Consider the following 16998-nt stretch of genomic DNA (forward strand, 5'->3'; position numbering starts at 1 on the left):
TTCTCAAAAACAAAAGTCCAGGACCAGATGGTTTCAGAGACGTTTCTACCACACATTTAAAGAATACCACCTATCTTTCTCAAACTATTCCAAAAAATAGAAGAGAAAGGAAAGCTTTCAAATTTATTCTAAAAGGCCAGCATTGCCCTGATACCAAAAAAAGATAGACACTACAAGAAAAAGAAAACTACAGGACAATATCTCTGATGATCATACATACACACCTATGATAAAGTTTAATATATAAGTTAGACACAGTAAGAGATTAACTATTAATATAAAACAATTATAACCAATATATGATAGTAAAAGTTATGTGAATGTGCTCTCTCTCTCAAAATATCTTACTGTATTACACCCACACTTCCTGTGATGTGAGATGACAAAACGCCTACATGATAAGATGAAGTGAGATGAATGACACAGGCATTACGATGTACTGTTAGGCTACAACTGACCTTCTGATGATCATCAGGAGGATGATCCTCCATCTGCTTCTCAACAGCAGCTGACCTCACAAAACTGAACCTGCAGAAAATGAAGCCATGGATAAAGGAGGGGTGGGGGGACCACCGTACTGTGAAATGTACCAATCTTGCCTGGATTATAACAGCCCCCATTAACCAATCACCATGGCCCTATCATCCCTAAACATCTATTACAGGCAATGCTGCCAGACTTATCTAGCTCTCAGTGTCAATTCCAAACTGTTTGATGTATGTAGTTCAAACTGCTTATCCTGGCATTCATTGCTCTGATTCCAACTTACCTTCTAGTCTTTTCCTCCATTAATTTTTGACATAAAGTAGGGGAGAGGAGGGGGAAAGGCTACTTACTAAGCCACTATGTGTCACATATTTTGCCAGAAATCTTACATAAACTTTCCCATGTAAACATCATGAATACATTATGGATGGCCTAAACATCCCTGATTTGCCCAAAGTGACACAGATAGAACCTGGGAACTTAGGATTTTTTTTTTTTTTAAAGAGTTTATTTATTTATTTTAGAGAGCGTGCGCACACCAGTGGGGGGAGGGGCAGAGGGAGAGGGAGAAGCAGGCTCCATGCGGGACTCAATCCCAGGACCCTGAGATCATGACCCAAGCTGAAGTCTGATTTAACCCACTAAACCATCCAGGCACCCGGGGAGCTAGGATTTCAATTCGGCTCTGACTAAGCCCATTCTTTTTCTATTAAATCAGACTTCACTATTCCATTTTTCTCAAATATATGTGCAAGTACTCAAGCTATTTCTTGTGAAGGAATGATCTGTAGGCCCAACTTAAATAATGTTTCTGAATTGCATGAAGCCTTCTCTAAATTCTCCCAATGGGGTGTGATCACCCTTCTGTGAACCCATATGGTACAATGTACTTCTCTGACTGACTTTATTCCTTTTGTATTTTAGATCTGTCTACTTAACACAGTGTTAACTCTTAGAGGAAAGTATCTTAGTAATATCTATGTATCTTGCCCACATAAGCCTGGGTCATAAGTGATTGAGTCAAAATGATTTTTGTGGACTATATGTTAGTCAACTCTTCTTTACTGGTTAGGCTATTGAGTCTTCTTTCATCCAGAACTTTCATCATACCATATTTTGTGCCCTAAGAGTCTGAGTATTAGGATGGCAAGCATTACTAATATGTTACTTCTAAATTTCACTAGGTTTACTTACCTACAATTCAAAACTACCATACACATTGTCCCTTGTATCAAACCACTCTAGCTTCTGTTTAGTGAAAGGTTTAATTTATTATTATTGTCACAAAACTCTTTCCTTTGTCAGAGGACTGTTCTATGAAAAGGGCATTACGATTCATTTTTATAAAATTATTTTTACATTGATAGCAGATTTGGGCAAGACACAACAGCTCAAAAACTTTCTATACCAAATTTCCTTAAAATGGTCTATTCAAAAAAATGCACTGTCCTCAACTTTTTAAAAAATCTATCATATATAAATAAAATAGGAAGACAAGATCAGGAAAAGAATATTTACCCTGACATTTCACTCCTCTGAGGAACTTCACAGATTTGGGGACTCATAAAGACTGTATTAAGTGAAAGTAAACTCTAACCCAAAATGTTAAAAAACTGTATCTAAGATTCTAACCCTTAGGGAGAAAAAAATAAGATACTCCCCCTTCCCCAATATATTAAGAGATTAAAAAAAAGAAAAAAAGAGATGATCCATCGAAGTCTGTTTCTATCACACCATAGTGTGTTATGACACTGAAGCAGACAAGAAGTGAGACCATTTTTTTGGTTCCTCTAAGTGCTAGTAAAGTCATTCTTAATCAACAAAAATAAGTTCTGAAGAAAAAAGTATTTCAAACAGAAGCAGATAGGTTTTACTGGTCCAGTGCAGAGAATATATAATAAAACTAATGTGTTTTTCCATTTAAACACAACTTACAATGAATTTCAGAAAACAAAACTTACAGCAAAAGCATAAGGATATTATGTTAAGTCACTCTCTTCTTTTTCTAATTTCTTTGTAGTTATAATCTGTATCACATATTAGCATGTACTATCAATATATATAATACCATTATGTAGAACATTGTATTAACTCATACTGTATTGTTCTCATAGCTAAAATCTTTGTAGGCAAAGAGTGACTTTTATACTACACGTTAATCAGAACAGTACTAAGTAGAAAGAGGAACTTCAAATGGCACTGCCGCAGTACCTATTACCGGCAGCAATAGTACTCTTAGACTCATTCTTCCTTTATTTTTTTTTAATTGAAGTATAGTTGACATAACTGATTAGTTTCATGTGTACAACATAGTGATTCAACAGTTCTACACATTATGCAATGCTCACCACGGTGAGTATAGTTACCATATGTCACCATACAAAGTTATTACAATATTATTTATATTCCCTATGCTGTATTTTTCATTCCTGTGATTTACTTTATAACTGGAAATTTGTACCTCTTGATTCACTTCACCTATTTCACCAATCCCCCCCAACCTCACCACTGGCAACCACTGTCTTGTTCTCTGTATTTAAGAGTCTCTTTAGTTTTTAGTTTGTTCATTTGTTTTTTAGATTCCAAATATAAATGAAATCATATGGTATTTGTCTTTTTCTGTCTGATTGATTTTACTTACCATAATATCCTCTAGCTCCATCCATGCTGTCACAAATGGCAAAATTTTGTTCTTTTTTATGGCTGAGTAATATTCCACTGTAGTTATAACATCTTTATCCACTCACTATTGATGGATACTAGGGCTGCTTCCATATCTTGGCTATTGTAAATAATGCTGCAATAAACATAGTGGTACATAGGTATTTCCATTTTTAATTTTTTGAGGAACCGCCATACTGTTTTCCATAGTGGCTACACCAATTTATATTACCAACAGTGCATAAGACTTCTCTTTTCTTCATATCCTTGCCAAGACTTATTATTTCCTGTCTTTTTTTTAACGATTTTATTTTAGAGATAGAACACACGTGTGTACATGGGGGGAGGGAAAGAGCAGAGAGAGACCCAAACAGACTCTGTGCTCAGTGTGGAACCCGATGTGGGGCTCAATCTCACAACCCTGAGATCACGACCTGAGCCGAAACTAAGAGTTGGACGCTTAACCAACTGCACCACCCAAGAGCCCCTTATTTCTTGTCTTTTTGATAACTGCCATTCTGACAGTTATGAGGTGATATTGCATTGTGGTTTTAATTTGCATTTCTCTGATGGCTAGTAATATTGAGCATCTTTTTATGTGTCTTTTGGCCATCTGTCTTCTTTGGGAAAATGTCTATCCAGGCCCTCTGCTTGTTTTTCATATATGGCCTTTATTATGTTGAGGTATGTTCCCTCTAAACCCACCTTATTGAGTTTTTATCATGAATGAATATTGAATTTTGTTAAATGCTTTTTCTGCATCTATTGATACGATCATATGATTTTTCTTTCCTCTTGTTAATATGATATATCACATTGATTGAGTTGTGAATATTGAACCATTCTTGTATCCCTGGAAAAAATCCCACTTAATTGTGGTGAATGATCCCTTTAATGTATTGTTGAATTTGGTTTGCTAACATTTTGTAGAGGACTTTTGCATCTATGTTCATCAGAGATACTAGCCTATAATTTTTTTTTGTGGTGTGTCTGGTTTTGGTATCAGAGTAATGCTGGCTTGGTAAAATAAATTTGGAAGTACTCCTTCCTCTTCTATTTTTTGGAATAATTTGATAAGAATAGGTACTAATTCTTCTTCAAATGTTTGGTAGAATTCAGGTGTTTGGGAAACCACCTGGTCCTGGACTTGTGTTTGTTGGGAGTTTGATAACCAATTCAATTGTGTTACTAGTAACCAGTCTGTTCAGATTTCTATTTCTTCCTAATTCAGTCTTAGATGTATTTCTAGAAATTTATCCATTTCTTCTAAGTTGTCCAACTTGTTTTCATAGTAGTCTATTATAATCCTTTGTATTTCTGTGGTGTTGGTTGTAACTTTTTTATTTCTGATTTTATACACCTGAGTCCTTTTTTCTTCTTGATGAGTCTAGCTAAAGATTTGTCAATTTTATGTTTTCAAAGAACCAGTTTTTAGTTTCACTGATCATCTACCATTTTTTAAAGTCTCCATTTCATTTATTTCTGCTCTGATCTTTGTTATTTTTTTCCTTCTATTAATTTGGGGCTTTATTCTTTTTCTAGTTCCTTTAGGTATAAGGTTAGATTGTGTGAGAATTTTCTTGTTTCTTGAGGTTGGCCTTTGCCACATACCAGAGAATTTGCATTGTTTCCATTTTCATTTGTCTCCACGTATTTTTTTAATTCCCTCTTTGATTTCTTCATTGACCCACTAGTTGTTTAGTAGCATGTTGTTCAGCTTCCATGTTTATGTTTTTCAAGTTTTTTTTTCTTGTAAAACATCGTTATGGTGAGAAAAGATGCTTGATATGATTTCAACCTTCTTAAATGTATTGAGACTTGTTTTGTAGCCTAACATAATCCTGGAAAATGCTCCATGTGCACCTTTAAAGAATGTGCACTCTGCCCTTTTTGGATGGAATGTTGTGTATTTATATGTTAAGCCCATCTGGTCTAATGTGTTGTTCAAGCCCACTGTTTCCTCATCTGGATGATCCATCCCCTGGTATGAGTGGGGTTTTAAAATTCCCTACTATCATTGTATACTGTCAACTTCTCCCTTTATGTATGTTAATATTAGCTTTATATATTTAGGTGCTCCTATGTTAGGTGCATAGATATTCATAACTGTTATATCTTCTTGTTGGATTGATCTCTTTATCATTATGTGATGCCCTTCTCTGGCTCTTGTTACAGTCTTTGTTTTAAAGTCTATTTTGTCTGATATAAGAATTGCTACTCCAGCTTTTCTTTCACTTCCATTTACATGGAATATCTTTTTTTTTTACGATTTATTTATTTGAGGGGTACCTGGGTGGCTCAGCCAGCTAGGCATTCGACTCCTGGTTTCAGCTCAAATCATGATCTCAGGGTTGTGAGATTGAGCCCCACATCAGGCTCCGCACTCGGAGGGGGGAGTCTACTTCTCTCCTTCTCCCCTTCCCCCTCCCCCTGCTTATGCACTCTCTAAAATAAATAAATCTTAAAAAAAAAAAAAAAAAAAGATTTGAGAGAGAGAGGCACCCCAACATGGAGTATCTTTCTGCATCCCTTCACTTTCAGTCTGTATGTATCTTTAGGTCTGAAGTGAGTCTCTTATAGCATATAGATCGGTCCTGATTCATTATTCAGTCACCCAATGTCTTTTTTTCTTTTAAGATTTTATTTATTTGAGAGAGCAAGTGAGTGAGAGATTGAGAGAATGAGTGGGGGGAGGGGGCAGAGTGAGAAACAAACTACCTGTGGAGCAGGGAGCCAGAACGTGGGACTCGATCCCAGGACCCTGGGATCATGACCTGAGCTGAAGGCAGATGCTTAATGACTGAACCACCCAGGCGTCCACCCTGTCTTTTTATGGAGCATTCAGTTCATTCACATTTAAAGTAACTACTGATAGGGGTGCCTGGGTGGCTCAGTAAGGTGAGCAGCGAACTCTTGGTTTCAGTTCAGGTCATGATCTTGGGGTCATGAGATCAAGCCCCATGTTAGGCTCTGTGCTCAGCATGGAGTCTGCTTGTCCCTCTCCCTCCCTTCTGCCTCTCTGCCTCTCCCCCAACTTGCATGTGTGTGCTCTAATAAATAAATAAAATCTTTAAAAAAAATAAGTAACTACTGATAGATATGTACTTATTGCCGTTTTGTTGTTTTCTGGGTTTTTTTATAATTCTTCACTGTTCCATTCTTCTCTTACACTCTTCCCTTGTGATTTGATGACATTCTTTAGTTGTATGACTGGATTCCTTTATCTTTAGTGTATCCATTACAGGATTTTGATTTGTGGTTACAATGAAGTTCATATTTAACATCCTGTGCAATATAGCCGTCTATTTTAAGTTGATAGTCACTTAAGTTTGAACCCATTCTAAAAGCACATTTTTATTCTGCCCTTCCATGCTTATGTCATATTTTACATCTCTTAAATTTGTGTATCTTTTAACCAATTACTGTAGATATAACTAGTTATAATACTTTTGTCTTATAACCTTCAAACTAGCATTATAAGTGACTGATCTACTACCTTTAGTATTATGTTTGCCTTTACCAGTGGAACTTTTTCCTTTCATGATTTTCTTCTAGTTTTGGCCATTCTTTTCCACTTAAAGAAGTCTCTTTAAAATTTCCTGTAAGGTCGATTTAGTGGTAATGAATTCCAACTTTTGTTTGTCTGGGAAACTCTTTAACTCTCTTTCAATTCTGAATGATCTTGCTGGGTAGAGTATTCTTGGTTATAGGTTTTTTCCTTTAGCACTGTGAATATATCAGGCCACTCCCTTATGGCCTGCATAGTTTCTACTGAAAAATCAACGATGGCCTTAGGTTTCCCCTGTATGTAACTAGTTGCTTTTTTCTTGCTTTTAAGACTCTGTTTTTAATTTTTTATATTTTAATTAGTATGTCTTGGTGTGGACCTCTGGGTTCATCTAGTTTAGGGCTCTCTGTACTTCCTGGACCTGGAAGTGCCTGTTTCCTTCCTCAGGCTAGGGAAGTTTTCAGCAATCATTTCTTTTTCTTTTTTTTTTTTAGATTTATTTATTATTTATTATTATTATTTATTTGACAGAGAGAGAGAGAACACAAGCAGGTGGAGCGGCAGGCAGAGGGAGAGGGAGAAGCATGCTCCCCGCTGAGCAGGGAGCCTGATGTGGGGCTCAATCCCAGGACCCTGAGATCATAACCTGAGCCCGAGCTGAAGGCAGATGCTCAACCAACTGAGCCACCCAGGTACCCCTTCAGCAATCATTTCTACAGATAAGTTCTCTGCCACTTTCTCTCACTCTTTGCTTTCTGAACCCCCTATAATGCAAATGTCAGTATGCATGATATTGTCCCAGAGGTCCCTTACCCTATTCTCATTTTTTTAAACGGTTTTTCTTCTTTTTTACTGTTCAACTTGGATGATTTCCACTCCCCCCACCTTCCAGATCAAGATCCATTCTTCTGTATCTTTTAATCCACTGTTGATTCCCTCTAGTGTATTCTTTATTGGAGTTATTATATCATTCAGCTCTGATTGGTTCTTTCTTATATTTTCTCTTTGTTGAAATCCTCACTCAGTTCATCCACTCTTCTCTCAAATCTGGCAAGCATGTTCATGACCATTATTTTGAACTCTGTATCAGGTATATTGCTTATCTGTTTCATTTAGTTCTTTTTCTGAGGTTTGTCTTCTTTTATTTGGAACATATTCCTCTCTCCCCTCATGTTGTCTGATTCTGTTTCTATGTCAAGTGGGCCAGATATATCTCCTTGTCTTGAAAGTAGTGGCCTTGTGTGAAGGGCCTCCTATGCAGCCCAGGAGCACAATCCCACCCCCGGTCACCAGAACCAGGTGCTCCAGGGGTATCACCTGTGTGGCTGCATGTGCCCTCCTATTGTAACTGGGCCATGACCACTGCAAGTACATTGGTGGGTGGGGTTGGCCCCCACCCAGGATGACTACATTGACCAGCCTCAACTACCATGGACACACTGATGAGCAGGGCTGGTCCCTAACACAGCTGGCTAAATGGCCTGGCTGCAGCTACTATGGGCATGCTGGAGGGTGGGGTTAGCCCCTGGTACAGCTGATTGAGAGGCCTAGCTGCAACTGTAGGTGGGCAGGGTTTCCCCAACCTGGGGCAGGAATTACTTGGGAAGAGCTGCCTGCTTGGTATGCAGTTGTTGGTATGCAGTCTTGGTATGCAGCAGTTGCTTTGGCGGGGAGGGAGACACCAAGGCTGCCCGCTGGGTATGACAGGATGGAAGCTACTTTGGAGGTACACCTGCAGACTGGGTGGAGTAGATCCAAAAGAGAATGCTGGGCAGAGGAGCAATACCAGCAGGGTAGAAGGAGAGTATCAGAACTGAGTCCCACCAGCTCTGGGCCAGTTAGGCTGAAGGAGGGTAAGAAAAATGATGCCTGCCAGCACTTCCATTCCCAGAGAAAGTTCCTACAGATCTCAGCCTCTCCAGCACATTCTCTAAAATTAGTTAGTAAATCTCCTTCATATATAAGCTAGGCATTTTTTAAACTGCTGCCTCTGCGCTGAGAGTAATATAGGGTGCTGGCCCTTTAAAAGCAGAGTCTCAGTTTCCTTTAGCCCTCCAGCTCTTCTTAAGCCTTGCTGATTTTCAAAGCCAGATGTTATGGAGGCTCATTTTCTCAGTACAGATCTCTCAAGTGTGGGGTACCCAATGTGGGGCTTGATCCCTTCACTCCTCAAGGAAGACCTCCAGGCTTGTGATATCCCTCCCACTGTGCAGAGTTTTGGTTCCCAGCCACATCTCTGCCCTTCCTACCCTTCTCAATGTGACCTTTTCTTTATGTCTTAAGCTGTGGAACAGCTGTTCTGTTAGTCCTTTATGTCATTTTCAAAGTGAGTTGCACTTTATGTAGCTGCACCCTGATGTGTCCATGAGAGAAGTGCTCAGAATCCTCCTATTCCATCATCTTCCCAAGCTCCTGTTCCAGAAAGTCTAGATTTATTCTTCTTTAAAATAACTGGAGGGTATTATGCTGAGCGAAATAAGTCAATCAGAGAAAGACATGTATCATATGACCTCACTGATATGAGGAATTCTTAATCTCAGGAAACAAACTGAGGGTTGCTGGAGTGGTGGGGGGTGGGAGGGATGGGGTGGCTGAGTGATAGACACTGGGAGGGTATGTGCTATGGTGAGCGCTGTGAATTGTGTAAGACTGTTGAATCACAGACCTGTATCTCTGACACAAATAATGCATTATATGTTAAAAAAAAAAAAAGAAGAAGATAGCAGGAAGGGAAGAATGAAAGGGGGGAATCAGAGGGGGATAAGAACCATGAGAGACTACGGACTCTGAGAAACAAACTGAGGGTTCTAGGGCAGGGGGATGGGTTGGCCTGGTGATGGGTATTAAAGAGGGCACGTACTGAATGGAACACTGGGTGTTATACGCAAACAATGAATCATGGAACACTACATCAAAAACTAATGATGTAATGTATGGTGATTAACATAATAATTTTAAAAAAGAATATAAAAAATAAATAAATAAATAAAATAACTGTAGTTTGTACTCTTTATGATTCAGTTAGGTGAAGATTTTAAAATGATACAAAATATTACATTTAATACAGTATCTGATAGGCTATACTCATTATTTCATTTTTATTTACAAAAGCAAATAATAGAGATTTTAAATTTTGAATCAAGCAGTCCAAAAGAAAATACATTGTGCCAATAATTAAAGGAGAAGCTGCTGCTTTGACGAACTGGATTACAGTTACAGTAGTTCCTACTTAGTCAAGGTATACATGACTTCAAACAATTTACTGCTGTGATTCAAAACACGTTTTTCTTAGCATTACCATGTATAAGATTCAATTCTTATCAAAATCTGCTTGTTAATGTAATGTAGGGTGATTAACATAACAATAAAAAATTTTTTTAAAAATCTGCTTGTTAAATACTAGTGTCATTTCCAGAGTCTATAAACAACATTTTCACGGCACTGAATACTTTGTAAGATGTTTCTGTTTTGGGGTCTGCTTTATTAAGAAGGCCATCTATTAATATTTCACTACTATAATCATTCGTTTGAACTGGACCACATAATTTATAGTCATTATAGTTGGGAAGTCTAGTATAAAGTAGTAAAAAAATTTTTTATTTTATTTTTCAAGATTTATTTATTTATTTTTAGAGGAGTGGAGGGGCAGAGGAAGAAAGAATCTTAAGCAGACTCCAAGCTAAGCATGCAGCCCCATGCAGGGCTTGATCCCACGACCCTTAGATCACAACCTAAGCGAAAACCAGGAGTTAGACACATAACCAATTGCACCACCCAGGCACCCCTAAAAAATAAACAGTTTTTAAAAAGACTTGACTTTTACCTAAGTATGTGAACAACATGTATGAACTGTCTCTTAGGTAGGGACTCTATTACTTATTAGTTTTGTTTAAGAATGTCATAGAAGTCACAGGGTTGTACTTAAAGATAACAAATGATAATTATTTGAATAAAAATATAAAGTCTACCAAAAAATAAATTTACCAATAATTTGTTTCTAAGTGTGAAAAGGTATTTCCCATTCAATATCTGAAATGAAACAAAACACACAAAGCTAGATAATAATTACTTACTTAGAGAAAGCTATGCTTCAGGCACCGTCCTTCTGAGTATAGCAGATTGCTAATCTTATATAGGGTTTAGGAGGAAATGTGGAGTCCAGGGATTGGTGGATTTTCAGAGGCTTTGAAGCGTGGTTACTAGAAGGGCTACCATTGACTGGCTGGCTTGCAAAATCCTGTTCACTAAGGCAGGTTGTTGTTGATTGATCACACTGACTTAAAAACAATTCTAAAGAACTGTCAATTACTCAGTAAGCAGGTTTAAAACTGGTCTGAGTGACTGTTACCATGGCTATACAAGAATCAGTCTCCTCCTAGGAGTTTGGAAACTTCCTTTCATTTTCACAAGGTAAGCACATAAACCAACATACACATACATATACATACTGTATATGTAAATCATACGGTTTTATAATCACATTTCAAGAAATTGCAATAAAAAATAGAAATACTGTCAGTGTTACAGGGAAATACCACTTGTCTTACAATATATTCATTTAACCAGTCAGTCATCACATGGTATACTGCAGGTTATGTTAATTCAAAGACAAATATGAAAAGCAACAAACAAATGTTGTTGTTTTTTTTTTAAGATTTTATTTATTTGACAGAGAGAGCGAGACAGCGAGAGAGGGAACACACGCAGGGGGAGTGGGAGAGGGAGAAGCAGGCTTCCCGCTGAGCAGGGAGCCCAATGAGGGGCTCGATCCCAGGACCCTGGGATCATGACCTGGGCCGAAAGCAGACGCTTAACGACTGAGCCACCCAGGCACCCCCAAACAAGTGCTTTATAGCAGTGCTATTCAAAGTGAGTCTGGTCCACAATGTTTTTTCTTACAGGTCTGCAATGAGGTAAGTACAAAAATGGAGTGTTCAGAAACCCTTACAGGAAATTTATATTTGACAGAGTAATTCTATGCCCTTTGAATCTAATGAAAAATTGAAGTTTATATTTTGTACATCCATTTTTTTTAAATTTTTCTAGTAATTAGGTTTTTTGTCTTTTATAAAAATATCAGTTCACAAACTGGTCTTTCACCACAAAGAGAAGCACTACTTCATAAGACTCGGAAAGTTAATATCCACAATAGATTAGGGTGTTACGTTTTGCTATGAGGATACAGGCAAAAAGAACGTGTATCACATACCAAGCAAGTAGACACCTGCATCAAAATTGGAAGAATGGTGGGGTGCCTGGATGGCTCAGTTGGTTAGGTGGCTGCCTTTGGCTTGGGTCGTGGTCCCAGGGTCCCAGGATCGAGTCCCACGTTGGGCTCCCTGCTCAGCAGGGAGTCTGCTTCTCCCTCTACCTGTTCCTCCCCTCTGCTCATGCTCTCTCTCTCTCAAAATAAAAAAAAACTTTTTTTTTTAAAATATTTTATTTATTTATTTGACAGAGAGAGACACAGTGAGAGAGGGAACACAAGCAGGGGGAGTGGGAGAGCGGGAAGCAGGCCCCCCGCTGAGCAGGGAGCCCAACGCGGGGCTCGATCCCAGGACCCTGGGATCATGACCTGAGCCAAAGGCAGATGCTTAACGACTGAGCCACCCAGGCACCCCTCAAAATAAATAAAATCTTAAAAAAAAAAAAATTGGAAGAACGGTGACAAAATTGGAAGAATGATGACAAAGCACATTTAAAGGCTGCATCATCTATCCCCTGGATGCAGTAGGAGATTATGCTGTATGAAAAAACAAATGACTCTGAGATAAAAACTGCTTCAAAAGAATCAGACTCTAAATGTGAAGAAATTTAGGAACACCTTAACCATCTATCTCTTCTATTTTCCTTAAAAAAAAAAAAAAAGTATGCACAAAAGTAATCTAATCTTTAAAAAGATTATCTAAGATAAGTCTCCCCTTAAAAAAGATGATTAAGACATGACATAATTCCTACCATTAATGAGCCTGAATTATCCAGATGGGACAAAAACAGATGATAATAATAATGTCGTAAAGGCAACAGTAAAGAGATATACTGGATATTATGGGAGAACCCAAACTAGTCTGGATGATCAAGGCTCCCCACTGAACATGAAAGCTCCCATGTACTCAAAATTCCCAATCCACTCTACCAAACTATAACCAAGTTCCATACATTCTACTTCCTCAGTTCCTCTCATATTGTTGGCCCTGCTTCTCCAGCAATCCCACTTTAGTCCCAGGCCCCATCATCTCACAGCTATAATGACAGCTTCCCAACAGCCTCTTCTCTCACCAGTGCATCCTTCCTACGGCTGCCAGTTATCATTCCCAAATTCAAATCAGATCATATCACCTCAATGCTTAAAAAATTCCATGAATAATGCAAAAGTAAGGAGAAAGAAAACTGGATACAAGATGTATGATCTCTATTTTGTAAATATGTACATGTGAGGGCGCCTCGGTGGCTCAGTTGGTTAAGCAACTGCCTTCGGCTCAGGTCATGATCCTGGAGTCCCAGGATCGAGTCCCACATCAAGCTCCTTGCTTAGCAGGGAGTCTGCTTCTCCCTCTGACCCTCCCCCCTCTCGTGCTCTCTCTCTTCCATTCTCTCTCTCTCAAATAAATAAATAAAATCTTTAAAAAAAGAAAAGAAGATGTATATGTGATAGGTTTCCAACCACAAGATGGTTCCAACTGCAATTGCTGTTTTGGAATCAATTAACGAAATGATTCCAAGTCTCTATTTATTATAGAGAAATCTGTGGAGGAAAATAAGGAAACATAAGTTTAAAGTGGGTCACAGAAATTTACAGAATGGGGCATACAAAGTATATTCCCAAAAGTTCATCAAATTCTATGAACAAAAGGGAAATGACTAAGTATTTACTGTTATTACAGCAAGCGTGCCTGTTTTAACTAAGTTAAATATTCTTATAGATCATAAACATTTTATAATGCTTTAAAGTCCCTTATATAATGACCATAAGGTACAGCTGCTGATTTTATAGAACTTAAAGAGAGGCAGCATGGGGCACCTGACTGGCACAGTTGGAAGAGCATGTGACTCTTGATCTTGAGGTTGTGAGTTCGAGCCCCATGTTCAGTGTAGAGAGTACTTAAATGAATAAATTAAAACTTTAAAAAATAAAAATAGGGGTGTGCCTGGGTGGCACAGTCAGCTAAGTGTCCAACTCTTGGTTTCGGCTCAGGTCGTAATCTCAGGGTTGTGAGAATGAGCTCTGCGACAGGCTCCGTGCTCAGCACACACACAGTCTGCTTGAGATTCTCTCCCTCTTCCTCTGCCCCTCCCATTTGTGCGCTCTTGCTCTCTCTCTAGAATAAATAAATCTTAAAAATAAAATTTAGGGGTGCCTGGGTGGCTCAGGTGGTTGAGCGTCTGCCTTCAGCTCAGGTCATGATCCCAGGGTGCTGGGATCGAGCCCCACATCGGGCTCCTGGCTCAACGGGGAGTCTGCTTCTCCCTCTCCCTCTGCCCCTCCCCCTGCTCATGCTCCCTCTCTTTCTGTATCTCTGTGTCTCAAATGAATAAAATCTTAAAAAAATAAATAAAATTTAAAAATGAAAATAAATAAAAAGAGGTGGCATGGTATAGCAGGAGTAAGAGTGACTTAGGTATCAGGATAATTGAATTTTAACTAGTTACATTTTTGGGAAGTTACCTAATCTCTCCAAGTCTCAGTTTCTTCATTTATAAAAGAACAGGACTGGATAGGTCATGGATCAGTAATCTTTCTGTGAAGGGCCAAAGAGTAAACATTTTAGGCTTTGTGGGCCATACAGTCTCTTTCATGACCACTCAACTATGCCATAGTAGTATGAAAGCAGCCAGAGACAATACATAAAGAAATGAGTGTGACTGTACTCCAATAAAAATTTATTTACAAAAGTCAGAGGGGTGCCTGGGTGGCTCAGTCATTAAGCATCTGCCTTCGGCCCAGGTCATGATCCCAGCATCTTGGGATCGAGCCCCGCATCGGGCTCCCTGCTCAGCGGGAAGCCTGCTTCTCCCTCTCCCACTCCCCTGGCTTGTGTTCCGTCTCTCGCTATGTCTCTCTGTGTCAAATAAATAAAATCTTAAAAAAAAAAAAAAAAATGAGAGCAAGGGGTGCCTGGGTGGCTCAGTCGGTTAAGCGCCTGCCCTTGGCTCAGGTCATGATCCCAGGGTCCTGGGATCGAGCCCTGCATCAGGCTCCCTTCTCTGTGGGGAGTCTGCTTCTCCCTCTCCCTCTGCCTTCTTCTCCCCCTGCTTGTGCTCTAATAAATAAATAAAATCTTTAAAAAAAAATCTTAAAAAAAAAAGTGAGAGCAAGCTGAGTTTAGCCTGTAAGACCCTAGTTTTAGGTAATCACTGTTTACTTCTAAAATGTGAGAGTATTTTTTTTTCTATTTAAAATTCCCTAAGCTGTTACCTTTATTTTTATATTTTTTAAAATATAAATTATATATTTTAAAAGATTTATTTTTTTAAAGATTTTATTTATTTATTTGAGTGAGAGAGAAATAATGAGGGGGGAGAGAGGCAGAGGGAGAGGGAAAAGCAGGGTCCCCGATGAGCAGGGGGCCTGACCTGGAGCTTGATCCCAGGACTCTGAGATCATGACCTGAGCCAAAGACAGAAGCTTAACCAACTGAGCCACCCAGGTGCCCCTAAAGATTTATTTATTTGAGGCAGAGAGAGAGAGAGAGACAGAGAGAGACAAAGAGAGAGCACCCGTGCATGCAGTGAGGAGGGGCAGAAGGGGAGGGGGAGGGAATCTCAAGCAGACTCCCTGCGGAGCACAGTGCCCCAAGCAGGGCTCCATCCCACAATCCTCAGATCATGACCTGAGGCTAAATCAAGAGTCCAATGCTTAACTAACTAAGCCAGGTGCCCTGGTTGCCTTGATTTTTAGAGAAATCTGTTAGCCATATGTAACCCAGGGCACATAAACTAGTGATTAATAGCAGACTTTAGGATCAGACAGCTTTGGGATTCTCTATTAGCTGTTAGCCTTGGACAAGTCACTTAAAATCACTCTGAGCCTCAGCTTTCTTGTAAGGTTCTTGTGAAGTTTAAATGAACTAATAATAGGGGTGCCTGGCTAGCTCTGTCAGAAGAGCATGCAACTCTTGATTTTGGGGTTGTGAGTTGGAGCCCCATGTCGGGTGTAGAGAGCACTTAAATAAAACTTTTTTTTTAAAAAGTTTAAATGAAGTAATAATATATGAAATATTTAACGCTATATCTAGTATACAATAAGCATTCAATAAATGAACATTATTACTTTTGTAATAATTTTACATTACTAATATAACATTACATATATTACTTAATATTACATTATTATAAATTTATTTTTTTTTAAAGATGTATTTGACAGAGAGAGACAGCGAGAGAGGAAACACAAGCGGGGGGAGCAGGAGATGGAGAAGCAGGCTCCCCTTTGAGCAGGGAGCCGCAGGGCTCCATCCCAGGACGTGGAGATCATGACATGAGCCGAAGGCAGACACTTAACGACTGAGCCACCCACGTGCCTCATAAATTTACTTTTTTAAATTATGTGATCCTGAGTCCTTCGTCAGGAACACAATACTCCATTTTTTTCCAGCAAACAAATAAAATATGCTTTATAATGATCTACATTCAGATGTATTTTTCACTAAAGCAAAAGATGAGGACTGGCTATATTACCCTAAGTCTTCCTATTGTTTTGATTTTTTTTTTTTTAAATGACAACAGTCAGCTTTGTAGATAGCAGATAGGAGGGGCAGAGGAAGAGGGAGAGAGAAGATAGTTAGCACTATCTACTTACTAGCTGTATGACCTTGGTAAAGTTATATAACTTTTTATTAGCCTCCATTTCTTCACCTGTAAAAATGTGAAAATAACAGTACCAACTTTATAGGATTGTTATTAGAATTAACTGAGTTAATAAATCGTCTGGCACATAAACTATATAGTAACTGTTATTATTTGAGTTAGATATTTAACATTTGTTCATTTCAGTCCTCAGACAACCTGAAGAGGTATTATTCCTATATTTACAGCTGTAGATAATAAGGTTCAGAGAAGCTAAGAAACCTACCCAAGGTCACCACTGATTAAGTGGCAATGCCCAGGACTCAACATAGACTTGCCTGACTACAAAGCCAAAACTCTCACCACAAGGCTAAAGATGACATCAACTATATCTCTGTTTGGTATATACAAAGGAATTTTAAGGACTCACATAGGGGTATTAATAATAATCTCCCCAGGCAGGAAACGTTTTTGAATTTTTTAAAGTTCAAGGGTAAGAGAATACACATAAAATCACGCATCTTCTTAAAATGATAGTCTTCCCATAAGTAAAATTT

The 16998-nt window shown here is 38.6% G+C and overlaps 1 protein-coding gene across 4 annotated transcripts in view; it reads right to left on the reverse strand.

Moving 5' to 3' along the window:
- KLHL8 (kelch like family member 8) overlaps positions 1 to 16998 on the reverse strand; it is a 59519-nt gene that overhangs the window by 37750 nt on the left and 4771 nt on the right. For 2 of the 4 annotated variants that reach the window (XM_032400754.1, XM_032400751.1), the window contains exon 2: positions 459 to 528. The exons of 1 other annotated variant lie outside the window; for it this stretch is intronic. The gene's annotated coding sequence lies outside the window, so the exon portion shown is untranslated. Of the gene's footprint in view, positions 1 to 458; positions 529 to 3127; positions 3154 to 16998 lie in introns of those variants that run through there. One more of the 4 variants, XM_032400753.1, reaches the window with a different exon arrangement.

This window comes from Phoca vitulina, unplaced genomic scaffold (genome assembly GCF_004348235.1).
Source record: "Phoca vitulina isolate PV1807 unplaced genomic scaffold, GSC_HSeal_1.0 scaffold3, whole genome shotgun sequence".
NCBI lineage: Eukaryota > Metazoa > Chordata > Mammalia > Carnivora > Phocidae > Phoca > Phoca vitulina.